Raw genomic sequence first — 11510 nt, forward strand, 5'->3', positions numbered from 1 at the left:
AGGTACATCTTCACTTTGACACACATGGTATTTGTTAAAATTATTTCATTGAAGTTTTTTTATTACACTTAAACTGAAAAGTGAATTTCCTATCAATTTCTATCAATCCTTATATACGCAGGCAAGAACACTGTGTTTATTAAAACACTGGAGAACTCAATGCTAATCATAAACAAAACTAATTAGCCCTTTCATAGGAGAATTTTAGCAGTTGCTAAGAAAGAATAGAATATACACCCATATGAATTCTTACATACTACCTATGTATTCATTTTCATTTTATCCATTATTAGATTTGGTCACTTAACAATAAATGAAAATATAAAGTCCACTTTTGGCTTGAAGTTCATAGAAATTTCAAGTAAAGAATGCATGTATAATCAACAAATCCTTAATTTAGTGTGGCACTATAGAAAGAAACTTAGAGGTAATGCATTACAGTCCCCAACTGTGAACAGTTAAGATAAATATTTTGTGTCATCTGTATAATTGCATATATTAATGTTTATGTTATGTTTATGTTTATTAAATTTCTATACCGTCCTTCTCCCAAAAGACTCAGGGCGGTGTACAGCCATATTAAAACACATATAAATTTACAAAATTTAAAACAATTTAAAATTGAATATATAAAAATTTGGTCCATAGATTAAAACACACATACACCCATTCTAAAATTTGTATTAGGCCAGGCCAGCTTGTTGGAACAAAAGGGTCTTCAAGGCGCGGCGAAAGGTACACAGGTCGGGGATAACATGAATCTCAAGGGGCAGCTCATTCCAGAGGGCTGGCGTCCCCACAGAGAAGGCTCTCCTCCTGGGTGTCGCCAGTCGGCATTGTCTGGCTGACGGCACCCTGAGGAGCCCCTCTCTGTGGGAGCGTATTGGCCGGTGGGAGGCTGTTGCTGGCAGAAGATGGTCTCATATATACCCCGGTCCTAAGCCATGGAGCACTTTAAAGGTGGTGACCAACACCTTGAATCGCACTCGGAAGACCACCGGGAGCCAGTGCAGCTCGCACAAGAGGGGTGTTATGTGGGTGCGCTGAGTTGCCCCCATAACCACCCACACGACCGCATTCTGGACTAGTTGGAGCCTCCGAGCGCTCTTCAAGGGGAGCCCCATGTAGAGAGTGTTACAGTAGTCCAGACGTGACGTGACGAGGGCATGAATGGCATCCTGGTCCAGAAAGGGACGCAACTGATGTATCAGGCGAACCTGATAAAAAGCTCTCCTGGCGATAATATGATCTTCCAAGGACAGCTGTGCATCCAGGAAAACACCCAAGTTGCGAACCCTCTCTGAGGGGGACAAGATCTCACCCCCAATAGTCAGCGATGGAGCCAGCTGACTATACCGGGACGCCGGAAACCACAGCCAATCGGTCTTGGAAGGGTTGAGTCTGACCTTGTTCCTCCCCATCCAGATCCGCAAGGCCTCCAGGCACCAGGACCTCACGTCAAGGGCATCATTGGGGTGGTCCGGGGTGGAGATGTACAGCTGAGTATCGTCAGCATACTGATGAAACCTCACCCCGAAACCATGGATGATCTTGCCCAGCGGCATCACATAAATGTTGAACAGAAGGAGCGAGAGGACTGACCCTTGCGGCACCCCACAAACAAGGCGCCTTGAGGTCGACCTCTGTCCCCCTGCTAACACAAACTGCGTACGATCGGAGAGGAAGTAGGAGAACCACCGTAACATGGTGCCCCCCACTCCCAACCCCTCCAATCGTCGCAGCATGATACCATGGTTGATGGTATCAAAAGCCGCTGAGAGATCTAATAGGACCAGGACAGAGGAACAACCCCTGTCCCGAGCCCTCCAGAGATCATCAACCAATGCGACCAATGCCGTTTCCGTGCTGTACCCAGGCCTGAAGCCCAATTGGAAAGGATCTAGATAATCGGCTTCATCCAGGTACTGGGGAAGTTGTCACGCCAGAAACAATAATAAGAAAGTATTTTGCTATACTCATAACACATAAATACAAAACTGATAAAAAGACATTTTTATACCAAGAAAATGAAAATGAAAAAGTGGTAGGAAAAGAAAAATATATATGTAGCATCAGTAATAGTAATAATATGTTAATAAAGAAAAGTAATAAAACTGCAATAGTTATTTCGAATTTCTTATGTAGATATTACATTTTTATAAAATGAATTGGAATGATAAAATTTTATTGCTAATCGACTAACTTACTCCTACCTTCATACAGATGTTTTATATAAGCCATTTAAGGATTTTCACTTTCTTTCTAAAACCCTGCAGATTCTAGCTATGCAGTCTCAGTTTGGCTATAAAATAAAAGCACCTTACGTGTTGAAGATATTAATTCTAGCATAAATTGTAATAACGCTGACTTATTAAAAAAGATGCTAAAGAAAAGTGCACATATTGTAAAGTACAGGCAAGCGATATCAATAGCCTGGTAATTATTGGTTCTCTAAGACATACCTTTTCAATAAGCATGTATGTTTTTTTTTAAATGACAATTTTTGCTTTATTTCCAAAATACACTTTAACTTCATATACCATCATTGCATTAGCATTAGTAAGAATGTCTGCTGTGCCTAGAGAAGTATTATGTCTTTATTAAAATTCAACATATGTAGTAGCTAATTGTAAACTATAACTGGCTATTAAAATATGTCTAATCATATATTACACAGAGTTTATAATATTGTCTTCTATTTTACTATGTTTTCAATGAAGTACACAAACATATAAAGATGATCTCTTTATCAAATTCTCCAAGAATTTCCCTTTTCCTCAAAGGGAAAGAATGCAATCTTATATTAACTGTTGATTTGCTGTTAAAAACTGTTGCTAGTTCATTAAGAGTACTATGGATATTTTTAATGTGAATAATCTTCAAAATATAGTTATTATTTCTGCACAGTGTATACTAACAGAGATCTTTTTTGACTCTTCAATTTCTCATGCCAGTACATTTTCCACCCCCACACCCCGTTTTCGGCCTGGAAAGCCTCCTGCTCCAACCTGCACCCCCCCGCACATGCGCCCCCCCATGCCTGCGCGTGTCCCCCACATGTACCCCGCCCCCTGCGCATGCGCAGCGGAGATGCGAAGACCAGTTATCCAGCGGGAGGCACACATGCGTGCACAGTGGAGCTGGGCTGGGGTAAAGGCTAGTGTGCCTGCAGAGAGGGCTCTGCGTGCCATCTGTGTCACGCGTGCCATAGGTTCGTCATCACAGCTATAGGGCATTGCACTCCAAAATAACTGGACACAAGGACAATTTTTCCCCCATACCATCATTCGGCTAAACAACTAATTCCCACAACACTGTCAAACTACCTAGTACGGCTGTATTACTATTATCCTTCCCATCTTTCCTATTACCTATTTCCTTATCTTCTTATGACTATAACTTTGTTGCTTGTATCTTACGATTTATATTAATTGTTTTATTAAGTATCCTAGTATGATTTATGTTGGTTGCTTATTCAGTATCCTATGACTGTCACTGAGTATTATATTTTATGATTATGATCATGATTTATCAATTGCTTGTATGTACACTGAGAGCTTATGCACTGGAGACAAATTCCTTGTGTGTCCAATCACACTTGGCCAATGAAGAATTCTAACTCTAATTCTAATATTGCTGATTTTTAGAAAAAGGATGAATAGAATGCTCATTTTATATCCTTCTAAATCTATAAATTTGTTTCAGACTTAAAAGTTGGTATTGAAGCAGTAAAGGATAGAAACTGATGACCAGACAATGTGAGAAAGTAGAGATAGTTGCAGAAAGGTACAGTGGATATGTCAGCCAATCCCTGTTAATGCTGTGAATAAATGTCTACATCATTTGATAAATGATATTATATACACAGCTTAATAGCTATTCTTTATTTTGGTTCTTACAATCATTCCCGCTGCCCAGAAAGGGACAGTGGGGATGTGTGTGTGTGTGTGTGCATGTGTGTTTAATGGGCTGTGAGAATAACCTTGGGAATCAGGATAAAGACCACAGCCCAGACAATTGTCTGACAAGAGATGACCCAGGAATGGGAATGAAGAAGGTGTCAAAGAAAGGACCCTTCCTAGTTCTCTGGAAAGTAAGGCAAAGGAGAAGAGAAGTTCTTTCAGATTTTCAAGATTCAGTTACTGTAACCTTAAAATAAAGGCAGTACTCATGGTTTGTGCATCTTGTCTGGATTACCTCAAAGGGCAGACACGTGAACAGAGAAAAGTGAAAAACAAAAATGGATCTAAGAACCTGTAGCCAATTAATAGAACATAAAAGCAATTTTAATTTAGGAACTAAATATAGGGCATGTCAAAAATATCATAGACATTTTTGCATGCTCTCACAAAATAGTTCATCATCTGAGTAAAAATGACATTTTTAACGTAAGAGCATCAAAAGACAAACAACATTAAAAAAGCTTCCCCACCCCCACCCCGGAGACCGTTCTATCAGGGCAACCTGGTCTACCCAAATATGGGACTTTCCCAAAAGGGTAGGACTAGCTGATGACAGTTAAATAGCTCGAAATAGATCTATACTAGTTTCCCTTATTTCTTTGTTGGTAAATATAAATTCAACATTAAAAAGCTTTGTAGTATTATAAAGAAAGTTTAGGCATCCATTCCTTAGAGAGTAATGTCCATCTGTGTTCACAGCACATAGAAGCAGGTGAATATATTACATTGTTTATAATGAGAAAAAAATCTGAGTTACTCAGATGGTGAACTGAAGTCAAATAATGATACCGCCTTGTTGAGGTTAACTAACCCTCTCATCACTATCTCAATGAAAGATAGCAGGAGTATCTTGATAATGCTTCCATAAGCTCTGCAAAGAAAAGACTGCTAGGAAGAGAATTAATGAAAACATTAATGAGTAGAATGTAAGCATTTTTCCCTGAAAGCAATTATTTACTAAATTGTTCCCTAGTACTTCTTCTGCTTTTATTTTGTTCAACATACATACACAGGTATGAGGTAGGTTACACTAACAGAAGAGTCTTCAGACACACCTTTCAGCAATGTGTGCATTATTATATGCAACTCACGATCACACATGCCACAGTGCACCAAAATGCAGTTTTCTCTTTAGTATCTGAAAACATTTACCTTATTTTAAATTCATAAAAATGATAATATCACTTAACATAACAAAATGAAAGTGTACATTATCTTTTAAATGTTTTCCTTTGCACAAAGATTGCCATAGCAACACTATTTCTTATAGTAAAATACTGTTAAAGAATATAGCAGCCTTCAGAATACCATCAGTAAAATTCTGTAAACAAGCTTAATATCCCTTAAGCTGTAAACTGTTCTTATTTACTTCTTAGCTATTGTGTGTCATTTCATCCATCTAAATAAAACAGGCATTTTAAAAATATATAATATTCTAAAGATATGTAACCACAGAAAATACAACTATTACTTAACTATTTCCCCAGGTTTGTACTCTATTGCAATGAAAAACAAAACAAAACAATGATCTGGTTTTAGTTCTCAAATATTTCTGATCCAATAATGGAACTGCATTGAAAAATGCAGATTGTGCCTAGAACACACAATAGAACAAAAAAGCTGCAGTGAGACCAAAAGCAAAGCAATTGAAAAAAAAATAGAAGAAAATACCTTACTCTTTGTTGTTCTTCATACCAATCGTCTTCATCAAACCAATGTGAAATACAAGTCATCCAAGCCATAGTAAAAATAAAGATGTTGACAAGGTTACCAAGCACTTGAATAATGCTAATGCAACATGGATTCTGTATGAAAATTTACTGACACTACACAGAAATAACTCCTCTGTTCTGTGAAATCAACTGCTTTATAACAAGCCTCAAGCTAAATCTTTAAGAAATGTCAATAATATAAATATCATGATAGTATAAACTAGTATATGAGAACTAAATCATAAATAACAATATTGTATTTGTTTTAGACTGTATAAAATGCCACCCAAGTTTGTCCTTTTGAACCTAATGGATCTACTTCCAAGTAAGCGTAAGTATACACTCCAACCAAGTCCCAATGAACCCGGCTGGCCAGCTTTAAAATTGGACAATACTGTGGCTTCAATAGCAGCACTTCTTTTATCTCATGCAGTGTCTACTATCTTGACATCAGTATACTAAAAACTTATTTAGTTGAAATATGGATACAATTACTGCCATAGTGCTCAGAAACCCAAATATCGTATGAAACAGACTGTCCATAAAAATTACTAAAATTAAAGCTGGGAAATATACTAGTGATCCTATAGAACTCTGATTTCCCACTTAAATACAATAAGCTTTAAAACTAAATAGGATGTTACCCAGAACCCAGCAGAAATGTTTAGCTCATTACATCAATAGTATCAGGCTTTGTGAAGTTGCTTTTTGAAAACTTAGCCCACTACAAGAAGCTAGCTCCAGTTTCCTTTTCCCAGTATGAAATATTATTTCCTGGTCGAAGGAGAATTGGTAGAGGAAAGCAAACTAAAGATATGAAGGATTTAGGAAATAGATTTGAGAGTGGAAATGATTAACTATGTTACATGTCCTGAGCTGCATAATTTTAAAATACAGGAGTGGTTCTTTCCACGTTCAAAGCTAGTATGCCACTTCCATTTCACATTGACTTAATCTAACTGCTGTAGGCTAGACCAGAAAAATGGAACAGTGGATCTGGTGTAGCATTAATTTCCTTGCATTATAGAAAAGACATTAAGGTAGTCAGAAAAAGGAGCAGACAGTCCCCAGGTTAAGAATGTTCAACTTAAAGAGAACCCTAGATATAAATGGGGCTGCCTGTTACAAAATGACAGACAACTGACCTGTTACAATACTTAAAATGGTGGATGGATGGCCAGCAAAGTGATCCAACTCAAAATGGTGGAGGATGTTCTTTTTCCTTGATCCAATGAACCATTGAAGCCACCTAATGTTTTCATATCACAAAGTAGTGTGTATATTTTTAATATAGCCTATAGCCTATTTTCAGCAGTTCATAAAAGCATTGGCACAGCTTCCACTTTTTGTCAGATCAAGGAAGGAGAATAGTATCTGCCATTTTGGGTTTGATCACTGTCTTCAGAATGGTGACTGATTGAATTACAATGGGTTCTCCTTGAATTGGGCTATCCTTGGTGGAAGTCTGCTTCCCCACTAATTCAGTTTTAAGGGAGAAAACTTGAAGTTATAAATTTAAACTTCACACAAAAAAACCGTTTGTAAACAAGTTTGTTCTTGTTCTTTCCTGATACTCCAACTTAAATACAAATTTGGGTTAAAAACATTGCTAAGGAATGAAGAATTGAAAAGTTTCAAAGCATTGAAAAACACTAGATCTCTGACTTTTGAACTTTCCTGAAATTACTTGCTAAAAAAACTCTTAGGATCTGAGCATAAACAACTGAACTTGTAAGCAAATTATACATGTATTGATATTTTAAGTATATAATACTTTATCACATCTTCTGTTTAGTTTGCTCTAAATCATGGGTGTCAAATGTGTCACATGATGTATCGTGATTTTTTTGCCTTTGAGGAGCTGGGGTGGGCGTGGCCTGCGCATGAAGCATCCGGCCCATGAGCCCCAGTTTGACACACCTGCTCTAAATAGTTTCTTCTTTTTAAAGAATCACTACCATAGTCTAAGCAAATTTAACTTGTTTCCCATATTCAAAATCCCAAGACAAATGAATGGGAAAATTTATTATTTGTTCGTAGTATATAGTTTAGCATCCTGAATATAACTAATTGTTTCCAAGTAAGACACATAACAAATCTAATCCAGTATTAATGCTAGCTGCTTACTTCTTTAACTAGTATCAATATAGTGATAGAATCTGAGAACATTTAACTCAGAACCCCATGTTTTACATCTCTGCTCTACATGACCAGAGATCCCAGTTATACCAATAGGCAAGATGAAAAGAAAGCAATTTCCCAGCTCAAACTTGCCCACATGATAACTGATGTTTTTTCTTCTAAATCATATATATATAAATTATATATGATTTAGGAGAATCACAAGCATTTTACATTTTATACTCATATAAAATTTTATTTTAAGATCAGTTTCTATCAAATCTGGGTATAGATTATGCCTTTTTAAACTGAAGTTCAATATTTCTGCAGATAAGCTGTAGAAAGTTATCTTAGAGCTTAGTCCTGTCTAATCAGCTTTTGAACATATAGAGCAAGCAGCTAAATAGCATCATAACAGTTTTAGCAGCCTATACAAGACAGTTAAAGACTATTAGCTCTATATAAAACTAACAAATGATATATGCCTATGATTTCTTTCCAATTAGTGTGCCTCAAATTTGTTGAATTAAATCTCAGGAATTCACAAACTTGAGCTTTCAATGGAATAAAATTCCCAAATAATATTTTCAGTCATATAATTTCTCTAATTCAGAATGTTTACATTACTTTAGGACTTGTTACAGTGCAGAACCTCAAGCAAATAAATGTTAAGAAAAGGAAACTTAAACAAATCCAAAAATGAAAAAGAATACATGCTTCAAAAGCCACAATAAAGCATCCCTATTCCTATCAGAATGTACAGTGCTTGAATGAAACTAAGGTAGTAATGAAAAATAAATAAGTATGTGATAAGGGATGTGGATTTTGGATAGCTAACAAAATTGGCTAGTATATTTTGTGTAAATGTTGCTTATATGCCAAGTTTTCTGCCCTGGAGGATTTTTTTTTCTTATGATGAGGCAGAATGTAGCCTAATTTAGGATAGTTTTTCCTCCATCAAGTAGTTATACTTTGTAAGATTGGAATCAGGCTAATATTATAGCAGGAAGATTAATACTCAGAAATAAGAACCAGAATTTTGGCACATTTGCTATATAGGGCACTACTATGGGTGAAGACATAAATCTACAGCAGTACCTAAAACACTTATCGTAGACACTTAATAAACTTTAAAGGAGAGAATATTCTGCATATATGCCTCATTCTGATCACAATGATGCCAAAATACAAGTTCTGTCCTTTAATATTTGAGTTGTAATATCTCACACAAATTCCATAGTAATCAAGGTGCAATTTGAAGTTTTGATGTATATTTTATTCCTTGCCTCCCTTTCTGCCTCTAGATGCCTAAGACACCAGAAAAGACACCACCAAAATCGTACCCAAGCAACTGCAAAATGGCAAAACTCTAATTTTTGACATACATAATAAAAAATTAATACAATTATCTTAGGTCATCATATACTATATACTGGTTCCAAATTGTTTAGATCTTACACATCATAAACCAAACAACCTGGTTCAGTGGGCAATTAGTAGCTAATGCCACTTTCTAAACTATTCTCAGCTTTCAGATGAAATGCAGCCAGATACTTTTGTCAATTAAAAAAACCTTGATACTTAACTAGTACATTGACAAAACAAGACAGGTAGAAATTTTGCATTCTCTAATGCAAAATATGGTGCCTTAAACACCATATACCAAACTAGTTCTCAACATTATAATTAGACACATTTAAAAATACGTTAAAGGAAATGTAAAAAATGCCATGTTATAAGCCAGTATGTGAAAGAACATTTTTTATTATTCCTATATGATGAAACTTGCTCTGTTTCAAATGCAAGCTGTCTTTGCATGGAGATCAAGATTCAAATTCTTACATATTTTTCTCTTGCAAAAGAAAAGTAATGGATAAGAAGCTGGGAGTTACTGATGTTCTAGTCCTTTCTTCTCCATGAAGCCAGTTGAGAGTCCTTGGATCAGTCAAGGTACATCTGACAGACTATAAATACACATTCTACAATTCATTTATTTTGAGATTTTATTTTCTATTTTCTTGTCATAATGCCCTAACAACTTCATGTTCTCTTCAAGTATGCTGAGCCTTTGAACACAACACTTCTTAATAATGCAACAAAAATCTTAGATGCATACTTATTCCTTTTTAAACCTGGCATACTCCAGAGATAATATACTAAGGGATGATATACAACCAGACAAAATCCATACACAGAAATCTTTGCCCAAGCACCATTACATGGTACATATTTTAATCTCCCTACCGCACTAAAAGTTGTAAACCCTTGTTGATAAAATGCCAGGAACGCTGCTTTCATCGTATCTTTTTTTTCCTGATTTGTATGAGGGAGTTCCCAACTCCTGTATGATTGATAGTAAGATTTCACCCCTCAAGTTGGGTTACAGACCAGAGGAACCAGCAAATACGCTCTCCCTCCCCAGCTTTTCTGGGTACCTCCAGTCGCTGCTTGTTTCCGCCTCGCTCCTGTACCTGAGTCTCCCTTTTCTCGCCGTGGCTCTGTTTCTACTCCCGGACTGCTCCCATCTGCCCGAAGGGAGGCATTGGCTGCCACGCCGGGGCTCCCGATTCAACCTGCACGCGAAGAAGAAAGGCGGCCTGCCAAGGACAGGCAGCTGTCGCACAGAACTAACCTCGTTTCCCCGGCAACGATCTGAGCCCGCCTCTACCTAGCCGCTTGTCAGCTTCTTCTCACCGGGAGGAAGACAGACCCTCGGCTGATGACATCATCTTGATGGACATCAGAGGCGGGGCGTGGGAATAAAGCACCGAAGTAACGGAAAGGAAGATGGTTTTACGTTGTATTGGAGGTTCTGGATTTAATGTTTGGGCGCCGGGGAACATTCTGGGTTTGCGCGGTTTTAATTGACCTTTCCTTTCTTTTGAAAATCATTGTTGAAAAGAAGGTGCCCCTGCTTGAAGTTAGTTCTAATAAGAATCCTTCCAGTCACGCTTGGTTCCTACGTGAATAGATTGTGACGCTTTAGTGCATGATCCAGATGCAGTTTGCCTGACTGCCTTCTGAGACTGTTTTAGTTTATAGCCCTAAGCTTTCCAGCTATTCGCTCATCCGAGTAATAACTAAGTCTGATCCTTCTTAATCACAAGAAAAGGCAAGTCGGGTAGATGCTGTGACAGGGATTAAGTCACCCATTGAGCTATGATAGCAATTATTTTCAGTGGTGGATTATATTTTTATAGGACACAGAATCACAAATTAGCCAATCGGACTTTAGCCTGCTAAGATGTGTGGTCAATTTATTGGATTTACTGGATGGCCTGCTCCTTGTAGTCATGGCCACAGCAGCTCACTATCTCAGCCTCTTCTCCCTAGGTGCATCAAAGCTGGTGACAGTCTGGGAGTGTCTCTGTCCTTACCTCCATCCATGTACTGACAATCAATTGGTGAAAGCCGCCTCATTTCCCAGGTGTCTTGACAATCAGATGATTCTCCAAAAGTCAAGTAATAACAAAAGTAGTGACGTGAGCATTAAATCTCAGAAAACTGACAGATGTGTGGTTACTAACCATGAATCCCATGTGCACAAGTAATATATAAAGAAAAATGAACTTTGAATAGGAAGTAAAATAATGAATAATCAAAAATGAGACTAAACTAGGCTCCTAATCTTTTCATTCTCTGAGAGTTCTATTTAAATATATTTTGATCAACAAATTACTGTTAAAGATATATATGGACAAAGGGCATAGGTTAT

At 37.3% G+C, this 11510-nt stretch overlaps 1 protein-coding gene across 10 annotated transcripts in view; it reads right to left on the reverse strand.

Annotated features, from left to right (window-relative positions):
- WDR17 (WD repeat domain 17) overlaps positions 1-10806 on the reverse strand; it is a 72669-nt gene extending 61863 nt beyond the window's left edge. For 7 of the 10 annotated variants that reach the window (XR_015729137.1, XR_015729138.1, XR_015729135.1 and 4 more), the window contains exon 1: positions 10267-10507. The gene's annotated coding sequence lies outside the window, so the exon portion shown is untranslated. Of the gene's footprint in view, positions 1-5633; positions 5660-10230 lie in introns of those variants that run through there. The other 3 variants (XM_034401304.2, XM_034401301.3, XM_034401305.2) reach the window with 3 other exon arrangements.
- Between the last annotated feature and the right edge of the window lie 704 nt (positions 10807-11510).

The sequence above is a fragment of the Pantherophis guttatus genome, chromosome 8, assembly GCF_059756535.1.
Source record: "Pantherophis guttatus breed Tessera chromosome 8, ASM5975653v1, whole genome shotgun sequence".
In the NCBI taxonomy this organism is placed as follows: domain Eukaryota; kingdom Metazoa; phylum Chordata; class Lepidosauria; order Squamata; family Colubridae; genus Pantherophis; species Pantherophis guttatus.